The sequence below is a fragment of the Rousettus aegyptiacus genome, unplaced genomic scaffold (assembly GCF_014176215.1).
Source record: "Rousettus aegyptiacus isolate mRouAeg1 unplaced genomic scaffold, mRouAeg1.p scaffold_m13_p_2, whole genome shotgun sequence".
Taxonomy (NCBI): domain Eukaryota; kingdom Metazoa; phylum Chordata; class Mammalia; order Chiroptera; family Pteropodidae; genus Rousettus; species Rousettus aegyptiacus.
This window is the reverse complement of record NW_023416295.1, coordinates 9,515,402-9,531,650: the sequence shown is the minus strand read 5'-3', so window position 1 is coordinate 9,531,650 and position 16,249 is coordinate 9,515,402. Positions and strand designations below refer to the sequence as shown.

Below are 16,249 nucleotides of genomic sequence, written 5' to 3'. Positions count from 1 at the left end.
AATAGTCTCAAGTGTGCTTTGATCCAAGCCCATTTAGAGTTTTGGATGTCAATTGTGGGAAATGCTTTAAGATTCCCAGACGTTGCCAGCGGCCCGCGTAAGAGCATGGCTGTGCCAGGTCGCGTGGCCTGTTTTCCTCCCTGCCTGTCCCTGACTTTCTCCGCAGCAGGGTTCCCTGCTCCCATGATGCTCTGGGTTTCACGGTGGTTCGCGGCAGGCAGGAGAAGCCAGGTGGTCCTTTCTTCAACTGGGCAGGTCCCGTCGTCCGCTGGGCTCCCTGGTCCCTCATGAAAGCTCCCTCATCTTCTGGTTTAATCTTGCCACAGAAATGTAAACCTAGTCCATGAGATGAGGTGCCTGTGAGGCATGTCTTGCGTCTTCTCCTAACCTCATTTCTCGTTGTTCTTGCATTGGCCCTTAAGTGCCTGTGTAGCCAAAAAAACAAAAAACAAAAAACAAAAAACAAAGGCTTCGGTGCATAGGGAAGATAGATGCCTGGAGATGAAGCTAATCTATCCAGTCCCCATGGAAAATCTTCACTAATGGAGCTTTTACCTATTATACATGTATGCAAAAATACATTGCGAGTGTGTGTATGTGTGTGAGTACAAATGTGAATAACGTGTATGTGTACCTACAACATAGAAATTGTAGTGCATAGAGTTGCGTTTTTGCATTTTCACTTCTTCTCTTGTGACTATTTTTCATTGTGTTCAGTTCGTTAAAAAAAATCACGTTTAAGGAGGGAAATATGCATCACAGTACTTTAATCATTATCTCCTTGATGAATGCTTAAGTTGGTTCCAGTTGGGTTTTTTTTATAACGAATAGTACCACAATGAACTTGTGTATCTGCGTGTCTATTTACATAACTATTTTTTTCTGCTACGTTAGAGTAGATTAGAAATTTGATTTTTATCTCATGATTCAAGGTCGCAAGTATGTCCTTCAACTTGTAACACATTGACGCTTTTAGGTGTTTCATTTACTTGTTAATACACTAAAGGGCCCTGGAGATCTGCCTTTTGAACATTTTAAATATTGTTCTTAGGTTTCCTCTGCTATTGATTTGACACATGATACCTTTCATTTCTCTTTATTTTCTGTGATCTTGTTTCCAGAAGTCACCCCTCTCTTGTTTTTACTGCCGGAAAACTACCTAATCAATTACATTAAGTTGTTTGCTAAAGAAGGTTACTGATTTAGAGCAGTCCTTGAATGAAAAGGGCCTGAAAGTAATCTAGAATGATACAAGAAGAAAAGGGAATAAAAAATCCATCCAAAGAGGAGGAGAGAGATGAAACAGACAAGGGAAGCAGCCAGTGAAAAATGTGTTATCAAGCCCTGTAATGCTGCTGGACACATTCCTGGAATCCTGGAAGCCCTGTCAAATACACTGTCAGCTTAGGCCTCCTCAGGGGAGGGGCCTCTGGGGTATTCACAGTGAACACCAGTGAAAAGGCATGATGATTGTCCCAAAGAAGAGAACTTTGATTCCGTTGTCTTACAAATAGAACTGATTTCCATTCACTTGGGGCGCTTTAGGTAGCTGCTTCCTGGGGTAAGGAAGCTTCTAATTCTTTCAGATTCCCTTCACCATGTGAAGATGTAGATTTCCAAACAGCTAGTTATCAAACAGAAGGCGGCAGCTCTATTATCTTTATTTCTTCTGAGGATGAAAGAGGGACAGTGACACAATTGCAACAGCAGTCGAGATTTAAGTTTGCCTCAGACAACTACTTGGTGGGTGGTCTGGTTTATTAAACACTAGGTCCAGTTTCAACAACTCTTCTCAAAGGATGCTCCAAGGATGGGTTGAGAGGCCTTCAGCCGTAGTGTGTCTGAGGGTCGCCAGTGGACTATTAGCATCTGGTGTGGAAATGGTTGACTTCTATAGAAGATGCAATGCAAATTTCACCTTCTCTTCCAAATGCTTAATAAAAAGGCAATTTGCAAAACTGGATAATATTCAAATTCCTCTTACCAAGTTATATCTACTGTAACAACAGGAGGAAATCATGGCTTAGTTCAGAGATGGGGAAAAAGTCTTGATTCCAAATGCATGCTTTTCTATGTGTATATTCAAAGCCAAAATTATATAAATATGTAGAGTGTTCTTTTATGAATTCTCAGTTCTTTATAATTGTGAGTTAACTGGAGTTCATTACAGAACATATGTTTTCTTTATAATCTTTCTAGCTATCAAAATTATAACAAAGATGAAAAATGACTTTTATAAATCTTAGTCTGTCTTTTCTTTTTATATTAAATGTCAGCAAAATCAAAATATTGATTCAGTGGCATTAGAATGATTTCCATGGTAACCAGCCTCTATTTAAGCAAGGGATTATGACTTCCCTGTGGATAAAAGTTAAAAAGAACTGGACTTGTGGCAAACAGCTTTTCATAGTAGAAAAAATTTAGCTTAACGATGAACATAAACAAACAAAAGATCACATACCAAGAAAAGTATAATTTAGTTTTTAAAATTGTAACTCCGCCATATCAAAAGCATACTTTTACTATTCTCTTTTAGGATCTTGCACAATAATATCTTTAAAAAATTAAGACAGTGGTAATAATTGCCCTTTTCTATTGCCTTTGTGTGGTACCTGCTTAGTTTGAGGAAATATTAGATAAAATAAAGGAAGTTAACTAGAAAGGATCAAATTCCCTTCAAATCGTGTCTCATGTACAATCCATTAAAAAGCAGGGATTGTGCAACTTTGCACCTGCTATTCCCACTGCTCAAGTAAACACGTGTCCCATTCCTCAGTGGTGTCGTTGCTAGAGATGCTCTGTGGCACAGGCAAAAGGCACTGTGCTTACGATCAACATGCAAATGTTGACTTTAGGCAGGTGAGCCAGTGAGACAGTTTCTTTACCTTTAAAATGATTACAAAGAAATCGATTGTGCCCTGCCTCCCTCACAGCTCTATGACGACCCAGTAGGGCTACTGCCTGTGATGGGGCCTGATAAAAGAAATTGCTGAATAAATACAAGTTGATACTATTTTAAATGTGTAATTGCTACATGTAGGAATTAGTGTTACTAGGCCTGAGTACTGTGAAATCTTGGTTTGATAAAGCATATATATTAAAAACAAAGAGGAGAGAAAAGAAAGGCCATATGCACACATGCTCTACACGTTAGAGACTTAAATTTTTTATATGCTGACCCAAATATACAGGGAAGTATTCCTCAGGTATAATAATCTTTTCATAATATTATGACATTAATATAATATTTAGTATAATAAAGAATATTTTTTATTAAATTTCAAGTACCTCTACATTTTAGGATCCTTAAAAAATAAGTATTTTTAACTTTTGTTAGAAACTCTTCTTTCAAATAATTTCCAACCCTTAATTTATTATATTGTTTCATGATTGTCTCTTTGTAAGCAGTGAGGAAATATTTCCGAATCGGGATGGCTTCCCTGGTTTCCGATTTTATGTCCTAGAGATATTTTGTAGAATCATATCTGTGAACCAAAAATGGGGATACCTGCAGGTGTATTTGAAATCATGATTGTCCTTAGAACATGAAATAGGTGACTGAGCCAGAACGAAGGGAGGAAGCCTACGTTCACTGCCTTAAAAGCAAAAACAAATTCCTGCTTAAAGGTTATTTAAAAAAAAGTAAGTTTCAGCCTTTAAGATTGTTGTTTTTCATGCCCCCATTTCTTCAGCCAATGATTAAGTGCCTGCCTTGTACTGGGGATCCAGTGGTGAACAAAAGTGGTCCTTTTCCTCACATTACTTACAACCCATTTCGTTTGCAACTTTCGACTCAGCCTGTTTTCCTCTCTACACATCACAGAACAAGCACTCATTTACGGGGATCATTTCTAGAAACCAGAAAATATAGCGTGACAACCATGAGAGCTTCCTTCCTGTAATTAGTTGTTTAGCTCTGGAAGAAATAGTTTAACACATCTTAATAATTCTGGTTTTTCCTACAAAGAATATGTGTTGCTCATTTGCCGTTTGGTGTCGATGATTTAAAGGTGACTGAATCTGATTTTCTACCAATGTAAAGCTTCAAAAGCAACCTGTAGATATCCGAGGAGTGAGCCGAGTGTGCTTATTCACTTGTGGAGCTTGCGGGTTTCTCAGGTCAGAATTCCAGTTTGGGAAATCTGAATTGGCACCAGTCAGAACCAGCCATAGGATTGATTTTACTTTCCCAGTTACTAGCCTAGATCTCTGATACTTATCAGGTGATCATGATTTTTTAAAAGATTATTCCTTCTATAACTCAGCATGACATATTAGAAAAATATGTCATGCTGAGTTATAGAAGGAATAATCTTTTAAAAAATTAGAAGCAGACAGACTTTGGTGATGTAGTAGCACTTCCAACATGGATCATTTTCTTTCAGCCTCAGTTTCCTCATTTGTAGAGTGGAAATAACAATACTGATTTTATGTGGTAGGCAGAATAGTATTCAAGATGGTACCCAAGATTCCCCGCTCCCTGTGTACCCACCCTGTATATTTCCTGGAACTGATGTACCATTGATAGCTTGAAGATAGAGGGGGCCATGTGGCAAAAATATGTGGATGTCCTCTAAGCATTGAGAATAGTACCAGCAAGGAAACTGGGCCCTCAGTCCTGTAACTGACTCAGCTTGGATGTCACCTTGATTTCAGCCTGGGGGACCCTGAGCAGAGAATCCAGCCTTCTGGCTTCTGGTTATGCCTAGACTTCTCATCTATAAAACGATGAGCTCATGAAGGGACATGGATGTTTAAGCTGCTGTGTTTATGATCACTAGTAGCGATGGAAAAGGAATCTATTTTATCAAGTTGTTAGGCAGAATATGTGAAGTAAAATACTTGAACAAAAGACACAGCTCTTAGAGCCTGCCAAACAGAAAATGCTCAGATCCTTGCTGCCCTCTTCTTAGCACCAGGCTGTATTCTCAGGGACTGGAGGGTGGTTAAGCCAGTACCAGCGGCCTTCCAAATTTCCCAAGCTGGATTTTAAAAGTAAACAAGATGATGAACCTTCAGAAAATGCTGATGTATTAGGCCTCTTGAGTACCTGCTTAGCTCTTTCTGAATTTGTTTGCGTGTTTTTCTGAGAGGGCCCTTCCTTTCTCCCCAACAGTTTTTGTTCATTCAGAGGGCTCGGCGTTGGCTTTTCCGGTGGCGTTTTGAATGGCTCATTTAGGTGACTACAACTCGTCTGTTTAGGGCCTTTTATCACTTAACAAGTGCCACTTTTACTTCACAGTGGGCACCCAAGAAGTGCTCAGAGCCCCATTTAGCATGACACTGATAAAACACAGAGAAAGTGGAAAACAAACTCTCAAAATCCTCATCGTTTTGACATTGGATAGCGTTCTAGTGTGTATTCGTGCTTGTTTTACAGGTTGAGATGTGGGAGATTGCCATGGAAGGCCCACATTCCTGGATTTCTCTTTCCAGGCTGATGGAATCAGGAGTTGCTTGGCTTCCTAGTGTCAAAGCCATCTGTCCAACCAGGCACTGCTCAGATGCAGATAGTCGTACATCTGCAGTGTGGGATCTTTTCCTAAACATATCCTGAGGCCCGTGAATGAAACAGTTTGTAAGTCACATCGTCATGCAACACGCCTCCCAGACTTTGCCATGGTTATTGAGTCTAGTCGAAAAACTACCCTTAATGTTCTCATCCATCTTGCTTCTATTAAGCGACTGGGTTTGACCTCATTTGTCTCAGAGGACTTTTGTCCATGTCATTGCCTTGGTGAATTCTCCCATGAGAAACCAAAAAGCCCAAAGTTCCTGAGTGTCTGTTGTGATCAGGGCATTGATTTGGAGGGTGGTCGATTGCTGTGCAACAAATTGACACCAGTTTAGTGGTTTAAACACCTTTATTATCTCACAGTTTCTGTGAGCAAGAGTCTCCTCAGGGTAGTCCAAGGCTGCAGTCCAGGTGCCAGCTGGGGCCGGGGTCTCCTCTGAGGCTCATGGGACTTTCTGTGCTCACCCAGCTGTTGGCAGAGTTCATGCGTCTGAGGTTGTGGAGCACATGCTTGCTTACTTCTTCAAGGACAGCAGGAGAAACAGACTCACTTGGATTCTCTCCACTCAGGGAGCCTGGATCTTCCTTTGAATAGATCACCCAGGATAGCCTTCCTGTTGATGAACTGAGTCAACAGTTAAAAATGTTAATTATAGTTGGAAAATTCCTCACCTTTTTTCCATATACTGTAAGTTATTCTTGAGAGAAAAAAAATATTGCCCTATTCACAGTTCTGCTTGAGAGAGAATTGTAAAGGCACAGAGGGCAGGTGTCTTGTGGACCAGCCCAGAATGCCACCTGCTCAGAGTGATGTAAAAGGCAACATGTCCATGTGGCTTTCCTAGAAACTACCCAACACTGTGGTTGGATACTTCAGATGTCATCTTGTGGAAAGATAATTAGCAATGTATGAAGTAAACTCTAATTCAGTAGTTTATAATTCAATATCACAAGACAATCTAAATAATCAGTAAATAGTGCAAAACTTAACTCACCTCTCATTTCTTCCTTTATTTTCTACACCCCACCCCACCCCCCCCACACACACATAACAGAAGTCACCCCAGCTGCAAAATGCCTGGTTTATTTCATTGAGTTGAAAGTGGGGAAATCTCATGTTTTTGGCTTCAGCCTTACCTGGGAGACATAAGAAAATACATTTCTCGGTCCAGCAGCTCCCACGCCAAAGAACGATCACATAAGAGCCAAGTAAAATGTTGACACTGAAATGGTGCAAATACTAAAAATTATAGTGTGATACATGTCTGCCCATCTGAGCCTTGCTGCCAATTTTCCTAGTTGGTGAGTCTCTTGTTGATCCGGTGGGCTAGCTTGACCCAGCACTGTCCCCTAAAATACCAGCTGGTTGTGGGCCAGATAATGTACAGCAATGTTGATACAACTACAGTGCTCCCCAGTGCTTTGGCCTGTGGATTTCTGTAGAACCCCAGGATTGTAAGGATTGGTGGTGGTAATTTATAGTAAATACTTCTGCCTACCTGTTGAGTAGCATTTTGATGATAAATAATGATGAAGCTATCTGTCTCCAAGTTATGCAATTTCTGAATTGCAACACTGCATCAATTTCCAGTTGTGGGTAAATGGGCATCAGGAAGCATATGTTCTGGAATGAAGCAGAGGGTACTGATGTAACCCCCACTGCAACTTTCCCCAAGGTCTCTGTTTTTGTCTAGCCTCAAATTTAGGTAGGGATTTTATCTCTTCTTTGCAATAATACTAAAGCAGTAGAGAATAATGCAGTAAATTATTAAATTACTAATTACTAAGATTTTGCGAGGAAAATGGAAGAAAGGAGATGATAGCCTATCTTCCTTAAATGACCTCTACCCTTTCCACTTCCTCTGCAAAACCTCTGCTTCTCCTCTATTTCTTTAGACTACAATCTGGCGCCTAAATCCTAAAGACAATTGAGAACGCCATTCCTAGAATGCACTTCAGAACCTCCTTGCACTTACATAAGCATGTTCCCTGGGAGGTGACCTCCTGTTTCGATCATTCAACCCCAGTCAGTTCCTTTCTGAAAGTATTTCTGATAAAAATATTTTCTTCCATTTGCTTACATAAAGCATTGGGCACTTTACCAAACAGCTGAAATGTTTTCTTTTGTTTAAGAAATTGGCATAATCTCTTTTATGCCTATATCCTCTATCCATTATAGATACAAGCATAATGGGAAGGAATCTTCCTCATGAAGAGACTTATCCCAAGGTGTATTGGAAATGGGATTTACTCATTCCAAACTATGTTGTTGACCCAGTGACCCACTCGAGCCCCCATCCTGCACCTCTCTTTCCTCGTTCAGCTGGCTTTGGAAAGGCCTTCTTGGGTGTGCTTGCTCTACTGCCTCAAACCTCATTCGTTCCAGATCATAACCTACCGCTATCTGACTGCCTTCCAGTGCCACTGAATCCACTCTTGATTCCCATCTCAATGGCACCCTTCTATCTGTGTCCTTCATTACATTCAGCAGTTTAGATTATTGGGTATTCCCATATTTCCTAAACCCACTGCTCCTTGTTTTTCACGCACGGCTCTCTGCTAATTTTCTTCCCCTGACTGTTCCCTAACTCTCTTTTGAAGGGACTTTTGTTCTAACCCAACTTTTAAATGACTATGTCTTCAGACTCTGTCCTTGGCTCGCCTATCTTCTATTCTAATATCTGTGGAATAAATAAGTAACACATTCTAAATTCTCTCCAAACATCTGACTGAATCTCTAGACCCACATCTTTATGTAGATATCGTGGAGTCTTCTAACTCATTGTATGCACAGTGGACCAGTCACTTCCTCCATGTTCCCCCTCTTGATAACCAGATTGGAAATGGGAGTGCCTTATCGGATGGCTCTCCTTAGCTTACTCCTGCTACCTAACCAATTATCAAGTCTAGCCAATTTTGCTCCTCAAACCCTCTGCCTCCATTTGCACGTCTACTGTCCTATCTCAGGCTGTTGCCATTGTCATTTCTCACTGGGAAAACTGCATGGGCACCTCACGGGTCTCCTGTCTTGTAGCCTCATCTTCTCAAACCCCTCCTCCTGACTACTTCCATAACTTCTTCATGTGCATATCTACTCGTATCATTATTCTACTCATGATTTCATCTGATCACGTTACAATTCTGTTCATCATTTACCCAATAAAAGCACGACTCGTTAGCATGACCTTCATTATCTGACCCCTGTCGGCCCTCAGAGTTGCACCTCCCACCATTCGTGCCTCTCACGGCACTTCCAAACTACGTAATTTTCTCTGAACAAACCCAGATTGTTCCTGCCTCTGTGCCTTTCTGTGCATGTGAAATGCCCTCTTTCTGGGATGTCTTCTCTAAATTTGTCTCTTTGGCAAATTTCCGTTTATCCTTCAAGACCCCAGAGCCACTGTGACCTTCTCTTTGATAACTAATATAATCACAGTTTTTCTATGATCGAATGGTACTCTGTATATAATTCCAGTATATCTGTTATTATATTCTATTCTGAATACTTGCCAACATTTGTAGCCCGATGAGTCTAAGCTTTTCTTAAGGATGTGAACCTTGTCCTTTTGTCATTGTGCCTTCAATGCCTACCACAGAGTACAAGTTAATAGGTCATGCTGAAGGGGCATATTTTGAATAATGTGCTATTTCATAAATGAGTCTTCTAGGAGGCTAATTGATACAAACAGTTAATGTACTTTCAAGCATCTTTAATGTAGAAAGAAGTTCAGGCATTTGAAGAGCTTAGAGGCAAAGTACAGTGATTTGTGATCTTCAGAGGCAAATGCATCAGCCATCCATCTATCAATTTGGTCCCAGCTTTGTTTATAATATAGTAACCACTCTGCATGATTTAAAAGTTGAGATTGTTGTCTGCTTGCTCTAAGGTTTGCACAACCTTTATATTTCCTCCATTGTTTTACATTTCTGAATCTTTGTAGATACACAAATTAATTATAAGTGGTGGCAAAAAAAATACTGTTGACAGGCTTTCATGTGTTATTGGCACCATGTAACTTTTAGTTTATCTTCATGATATAAAGCGAAGAATGTTCAGCTTGAGCCATTCAGATATGATTTGTAAAAAAGCAAGTTTCTCAATTAAGACATAATAGAGAGCTAAGATTTCCTTCCTTTAAGTTACTTTTGAAAGTTAGTTTTAATATTTCTTATTTTTATATACTTTAGGATTTTCCTTAGCCACTCCTGTCATAGTCCTACAGGCCTGATATTTTCTTCCAGATTATTTCTGTTTTGCCATTCTACAGGAGTCGGCTCCTGAGCAGCAATTCACTCCACCTTCATGAAGACCGTGTAAAGCCATTTTTTAAGACAGAGTGATTGCATGTGTGCATAAATCTTGCCTTTAATTGACCTTGACGAAGCATACGCTTATTGCAGGAACAGTACTTTCATTTTATGGTCCTATGTCTGTACTGTGAGTTTTTATCATATGTATTGCTTTCCGTGATTTTTCTTGTTAAGTGGGAAGGCAGTGATTTAAGACAAGCTCTTTCTAATTTTTCTTGCTATTAATATGTATTAAATGAAGTTGATTATCTGGAGCAGAACATCGCCCTTTGGGAACCTCTGCCTTTTGACAACTTCATCTACTGAAAACAGCTGAAAACTAAGAAGAAAGAAAAAGAGCTTAGGCGTGCCAAAATTATTCTTCTTGCACCAAAGCTCAGTGAATTTTACAGAATGTCAACTGCAGTTTTTTATTTTATCTATCTATCTATCTATCTATCTATCTATCTATCTATCTATCTATCTATCTATCTATCTTAGCTTGCTGGGAAACCACTCTCCAGAGTGATGGGGGAAACTATTCACAGTAGTTTTTCCACTACAAGACCACCCTAGGTGGGGGTGGGGTGTGAGGGAGGCAGTGCTGCAGGTGGCTGATGGCTTTTGGGTGTTTCAGGAGCCAAGCACCAGAGAAGCCCTATGCTCTGCATGGGCTGGACATGGATGCTACCTGCACAGCAGAAGTGTGGCTAGTGAGCCACTGGGACCAGGAAGTAAAACCCCTTTCTGCTGAAATGTCTCTCCAGTATCCTCTACTGACAGAGCTTGCCATTGTGCCAGCTGGCCCAAGAGAAAATATTAAAGGGCCTCAATCCCTTGTCATAAGCAGGAAAAGAAGATTAGTTTAGAAGTGACAAACAATTGATAACTTGCACAGACAGTGAGGAGGGAAGGATGTGATTTAGGTGGATGTCTTGAAGAACAGTGATACAAGTGGAGAAAAAAGTCAACTCAAAGACCCCAAAGCAGGAAGAGAATAGCAAGGAGGTCAGTGTGGGGTGGGGGTGGGGGTGGGGGGGAGATTGTGAGCAAAAAGTACAAGAGCAAGAAATGAGGTCACAGAGGACCAAAAAGTGAGACCTATAGGATCTTTGTGGTGGACCATTCTAGGGTTTTGCATCCAGAGGTGCCACTGCGGGGTGTAGAGAAGAAGAATTCATCATATATTTAAAAAGAATCATTGTGGTGACTGTTTATGAGGATGGACTCATAGGGATCAGATATACAATCAGGGAGAACCAGTCAGGAGGCTATTGCAGTAATACAGGTGAGACATAACTTACAACAAGGTTGCTTAGACCACAGTAGGAGAAGTGGAACTGGCGAGAAACAGTCAGAAAAATGTCACCATTTCTGTTTGAACAGTTAATTATAATCCCACCTTTGTTATTTTCTTATTAGGGATATAGATTAACTAGATGATGATAGATAGATAGATAGATAGAGAGAGAGAGAGAGAGAGAGATAGATAGATGATAGATGGATAGATATAAATAGATGATAGATATAGCTATAGATATATAGATGTAGTTATAGATGTAGACATATAGAAATATTTAAGATATATATGTCCTATGTGTGAAAACTTTTCTATTAGAAAAGGATCTTAGCACTCTATATAGATTAAAACTCATTAAATGGGTGCTATTGATTACATTTACATTTTTTTCTTGCAGTCTGGAAGGTTGTAAGCCAAGAGTTTCAGAAAAAGATCTATAGATGCTTAAATTATAAACACAGCAGACACAGCTCTTTCATCAAGTAAATACATGTGAATGGTTATATTTAACTTACATGTTTCCCAAACACAAATCTACTTTAGAAGGCATCTGAAATACAGGCTGCCCTTTGTAGCAGCCTCAAGCTATTTCCGGCTCACCCTGTAGACCTGGGCCTGTCCAGTCTTGCTTCTCCATCTCAGCCTACCTACGATCTGGGGCTCAATGGTCCCTCCTATCCTCTAAGGGCACCCCTCCCTGCTCCTTGCCTGGGTCTAAATGCTGGCCTACTTCTCCCTAGCTCTTGGAAAATTTCTCACCTTCTTTACATTCCTGCCTTAAACCTTCCTCAGTGATTTACCCAACTCTTCCCAAGACTGTATTTTTCTAGAATTAAGCATACTTTTCCATGTGTTCCCTTCCATAGCATGTTGCCATGCTTGGCATTGCTGTTTTTTGTTTGTTTGTTTGTTTGTTTGTTTTCTGTAAGGCTGTCTTCTTTAAACTGTATATTCTTAAAGGTCTCATTCTCCCTTATATCCCTACTAAATTTCCTAAAGCATATTACACTTAATATTGAAGTTGACCTTTATTTATTTAGAAATAAAACCACAGAGATTAATGTTAAATCTACTCATTAGGGATATACTGTCTAATAATAGTTGAGATAATTCTTACAAACTGTTTTTCACCATTATATACCAACTTAAGTCTGTTACCAGTAATTACTTATTCCACTGGACGATTTATTGAACTAGTGAGAAATTCTTTACAGTACTACCTGTGGCATTTTGCATCCCTCCAGGCACAATAGAAATTGTGCTTTAGTAATACTTCTTAATACCTTTTTTTTCAAATGAAGCATAATTATTTTTCCTTAACTCTTGCACTTCCAGAGACTATCACATTAGACAGGTGAAATTGTTTATGATCCTTAATCTTCTCCTAAAACTTCCTGAGTGAAATATGCTATGTGAAAGATACATATACTTTTTTTAATACTCAAGTTGCAATCCAAATGTAGGTGCTTAAAATATAGACGTCTGTGTATCAAGCAAAGAGCCTCTCTATTCTGTTACATAATGCACATGTGTCTCTGGAGAGTAGGAGGTTTATTGGGGATGTCAAGTTTCCTGCAACTCTAAAATTATGCTAAGAGGAGCAAAACAAGAATACAGAGAGAAAGAAATAAAGTGGGTTTTATAGCCATGTTCTGTTGAAATACTAAAGGGAAAACAACTTGAGGACATCTAATAAGAAAGGGAATCATCCAAATCCAGTGCTACACTGAGAATCCATAGCTTGACAAGGTTTCTACATTAGGAAATGCTTCTGAAAATGTTTATTTCAAACCTGGGAACTCTCCATCCTAAGGGATTATTGGGAGTTAATTTGTTTGGTTATGTTCAAGTAATGGGCCAAATAAAATTCTGAATGACTCCTGTACTGGAAGCAATTTGGCAATTTGAAACAGTTTTCTCCATTTTCTAAAATGGTATTTGAATCCTATCTGTTTGCTTATAGGCATATTTTATCTGGTCTCTACGATAACGTTTTTTCTACTGGTATTGTGATTATACATTCATGTGTCTGTTTTCAACTCTAAGCAGTGGACTCCTTGTAGGATAAGAATAATATTATCTAATGTATGTTTGGTGCTAGTAAGTGCTCAACTCAATGTTTGTTCAAAAAATAAATAAGAGAATTAAGCATAACTCCTGTGATTCTAAATTGAGCAAGTGAATATCTGATGGTATCTTTATTGAGATAAGAAAGATTAGGCAAGAGCTGAGTTTCGGATTGATATGCTTGAGATGCCTGACATATTTAAGCAGAGATAAGTAAATAGTTGGATATAGTCTTCTGGAGAATGAGTTAGAGATATAGATTTGGTTACCATTAGAATAATGATGGCATTTAGCCACCAAATCACCTGAAGAGGGAAAGCAGAAGTTCACAGGGTCTAGAAACAACCCATGTGTAACTCAGATTCAGTCAGGTATAAGAACAGAAGTCAAGGAAGGAAATTGAAAAAAAAGTAATCAGTAAGTTAGGAGGAAAACATGAGGTACTTTAAAAGCCAAGAGAAAAGAAGGTATACAGATACAGCGATGATGGTGACATGTCACTGAGAGCTTAGCTAGGTGGAGGACAGAAATGTGTCAATCTATCTAGCAATATAGAGGTCATTGGTGATCAGGACAACAATATGGGGACTGGTATAAGTACGAGACAAATTAAAAACAAAATGGACTGAGGAAGTGGAGAGAAGGCACATGTAATTTTTTTGAGAAGATTGGCTATGAGAAGAAGGAGAGAAATGGGGCGGTAGCTGGAAGGAGATGAAGGGTCAGGGTAAGGTGAATATATACATACTTGTACGAGTCATGGGAGGAACAAGAACATGTTAGAATGGCGATGAGAAAGATTCGAAAGCGAGGGAAAGACTGATGACAAAGAGAGAGGAGATGACAGAGGAGATTCAAAGGTCATCATGGCCTTTGATGGGATCAGGGCTTTCCCCTCCATGCTCAAAGAAGAGAAAATGAGGAAATTGCTATGAATTCTGGTTGGTGTCTTAATTTGATCATGAGAACAAAATGAAACTTCTCTTTAGTGGTGATCTAGTTTTCTATGGTTATGTAGCAAACCACCCCGTAACTCTGTGACTTAACAATGATTTATAATTCCTCATTATTCTGGGGTTTGACTGGACTCAGCTGGGAAGCCAGTAGTTCAATCTCCAGGGTCTCTTTTTAGGTGAGTTCGTGATGATTCAGCAGCCTGTCTTTCCAGCATGGCAGCTGGTTTCCAAGAGCATGCATTTTCAAGAGGACACACCTGGTATTCAAGTATTTACCAAACACATCCTATGCCATACTTGCTAATATCGTAGTGGCTAAGCAAATCACAAGGTAAAAACCAGAGTCAATGTGAAAGAGGCTATCTAAAGTCATGCAGGACAGGAGGTACATTTCACCAGCGGGCTACTAGAATAACTATCATAGGTCACTTTTATTTTCTTAAACAAACAACATTACCTCTCAAAAGTAGGTTGGGGAAAAAATACAAGAAGTAAGACTGTCATAATTGGAATTGAAAAGACAATAATATGTTGTGGCTGTGATGAGTACCTGAGTGAGCTGTATTCATGAACATAATAGAAAATAATATAAATCTCCTATTATTATGATTTCATGTGAAATTCTCCAGCAGCTCTTTAGTGCATACAGGAGCAGACAGAGTGGCAAGGTCATTTACAGATGTCTAATTCTGGCAGAAAGTATGTAGACAGTAGAAAAGTGGCCCTGTACATAATATCTATCATTTTGTCTTTTCTAGACTTTCTTGTTCTTCACCTTTAAGAGTTAATCAATTCATCACAATAAATTTAGATATGCAAGGGAAAAAATGTCAAATCCTTGGATGTTAAAAAAGAAAGGTATTAGAAGCTGTCCTTGGCATCAACACATATATTTATTTGGTTGAGAGATTTGTCAAGTAGTCGGAACCCTACCTTCTATTACACAGGCATTTATTGCTTCCCTACTTTTCATTCGCTTCCCATGCAATTTTACCCCATTTGTCCTTTCATTGGGAAATTCTCCAAAATTCCTTTATGTCTCCAAAATTCCTTTATATTTGTGTTCAGTCACAAATATGGAAATTATGCTCGCTATTTAAACCCAGAGAATTTGATATAAGGAACAGAGTCAACAGATATGGAAGCACCAAAGAACAAAAAGAGGATCCAGACATAACCCAGGAGTATAAATTGCAAGAAACTGTTACCATTCTTTTGGAGCAAAGGGAAGAGGTTATTAAACCCCAGGAGCTTGGAGGAAGGATTTTAAAGCGGATGGTGACTTTATATGCCTTCATTCTTTGCACTGGAAATAAGTCATTGTATCAGCTTCAAGAAGAATTATACTAGTTCTCTTCACTTTTCATTTTCATGAATAAAACCATGGTTTGAAAGGGTCCAATGTAATACACACACACACACACACGCACACACACACACACACATGCATACACACACACCTTCCATTTTGGGCTTTGTAATGAGGTTAAAAAATGATCGAACTTTATCAAAGGTTAAAAACTTTTTTCCAAAAAATTATTTCTTAAAAATGAAAAAAAAGTAGGCATTTAATTAGCCTATAATAATCTTGTTCTTTAGCTTCCATCTTTTTTTTTTTGGTACCAAAACTTTTATTTTTAGTTGGTAATAAAAACAATAAGCTAAGCAATGCATATTTCTACAGCAATCCAAGTTTTTTCTTTCTTGTGACCTCCTATGGCCTTAATATAAACTATTTCTAGTAGAGAAAAATTCCTCAATCCAAAAACATCTATAAAACTGTCATCAGAAGACATTTATCTTGATAACAGCTAATGCACAGGTCATGGAATTTTGAGCAGCATTTGTGACATAACTACTTTAAATGCTTTCTAAATGCAATGTTACAGCAGTTTACAGAAACTGTGAGCATTTTCCAGTTTTCTTTCACAATTTTTTGTCTTTATTTATTTTGTACACGAGATATGTTAATGCTTTTGGAATGATGTTTCGGGGATAATTTGTAGCCTGAAATAATCATGTTCAAGCTTTATTCCAGAAGGATTGTATTTTGACCAGCCATTTGGAAGGAAACGTGAGCAGCCAAAACAAATTTAGGCTAAGGTGGGAGGGGAAAAATGA

At 38.9% G+C, this 16,249-nt stretch overlaps 1 protein-coding gene across 6 annotated transcripts in view; it reads left to right on the top strand.

Moving 5' to 3' along the window:
• NYAP2 (neuronal tyrosine-phosphorylated phosphoinositide-3-kinase adaptor 2) overlaps positions 1 to 16,249 on the top strand; it is a 233,521-nt gene that overhangs the window by 98,140 nt on the left and 119,132 nt on the right. The window lies entirely within an intron of this gene.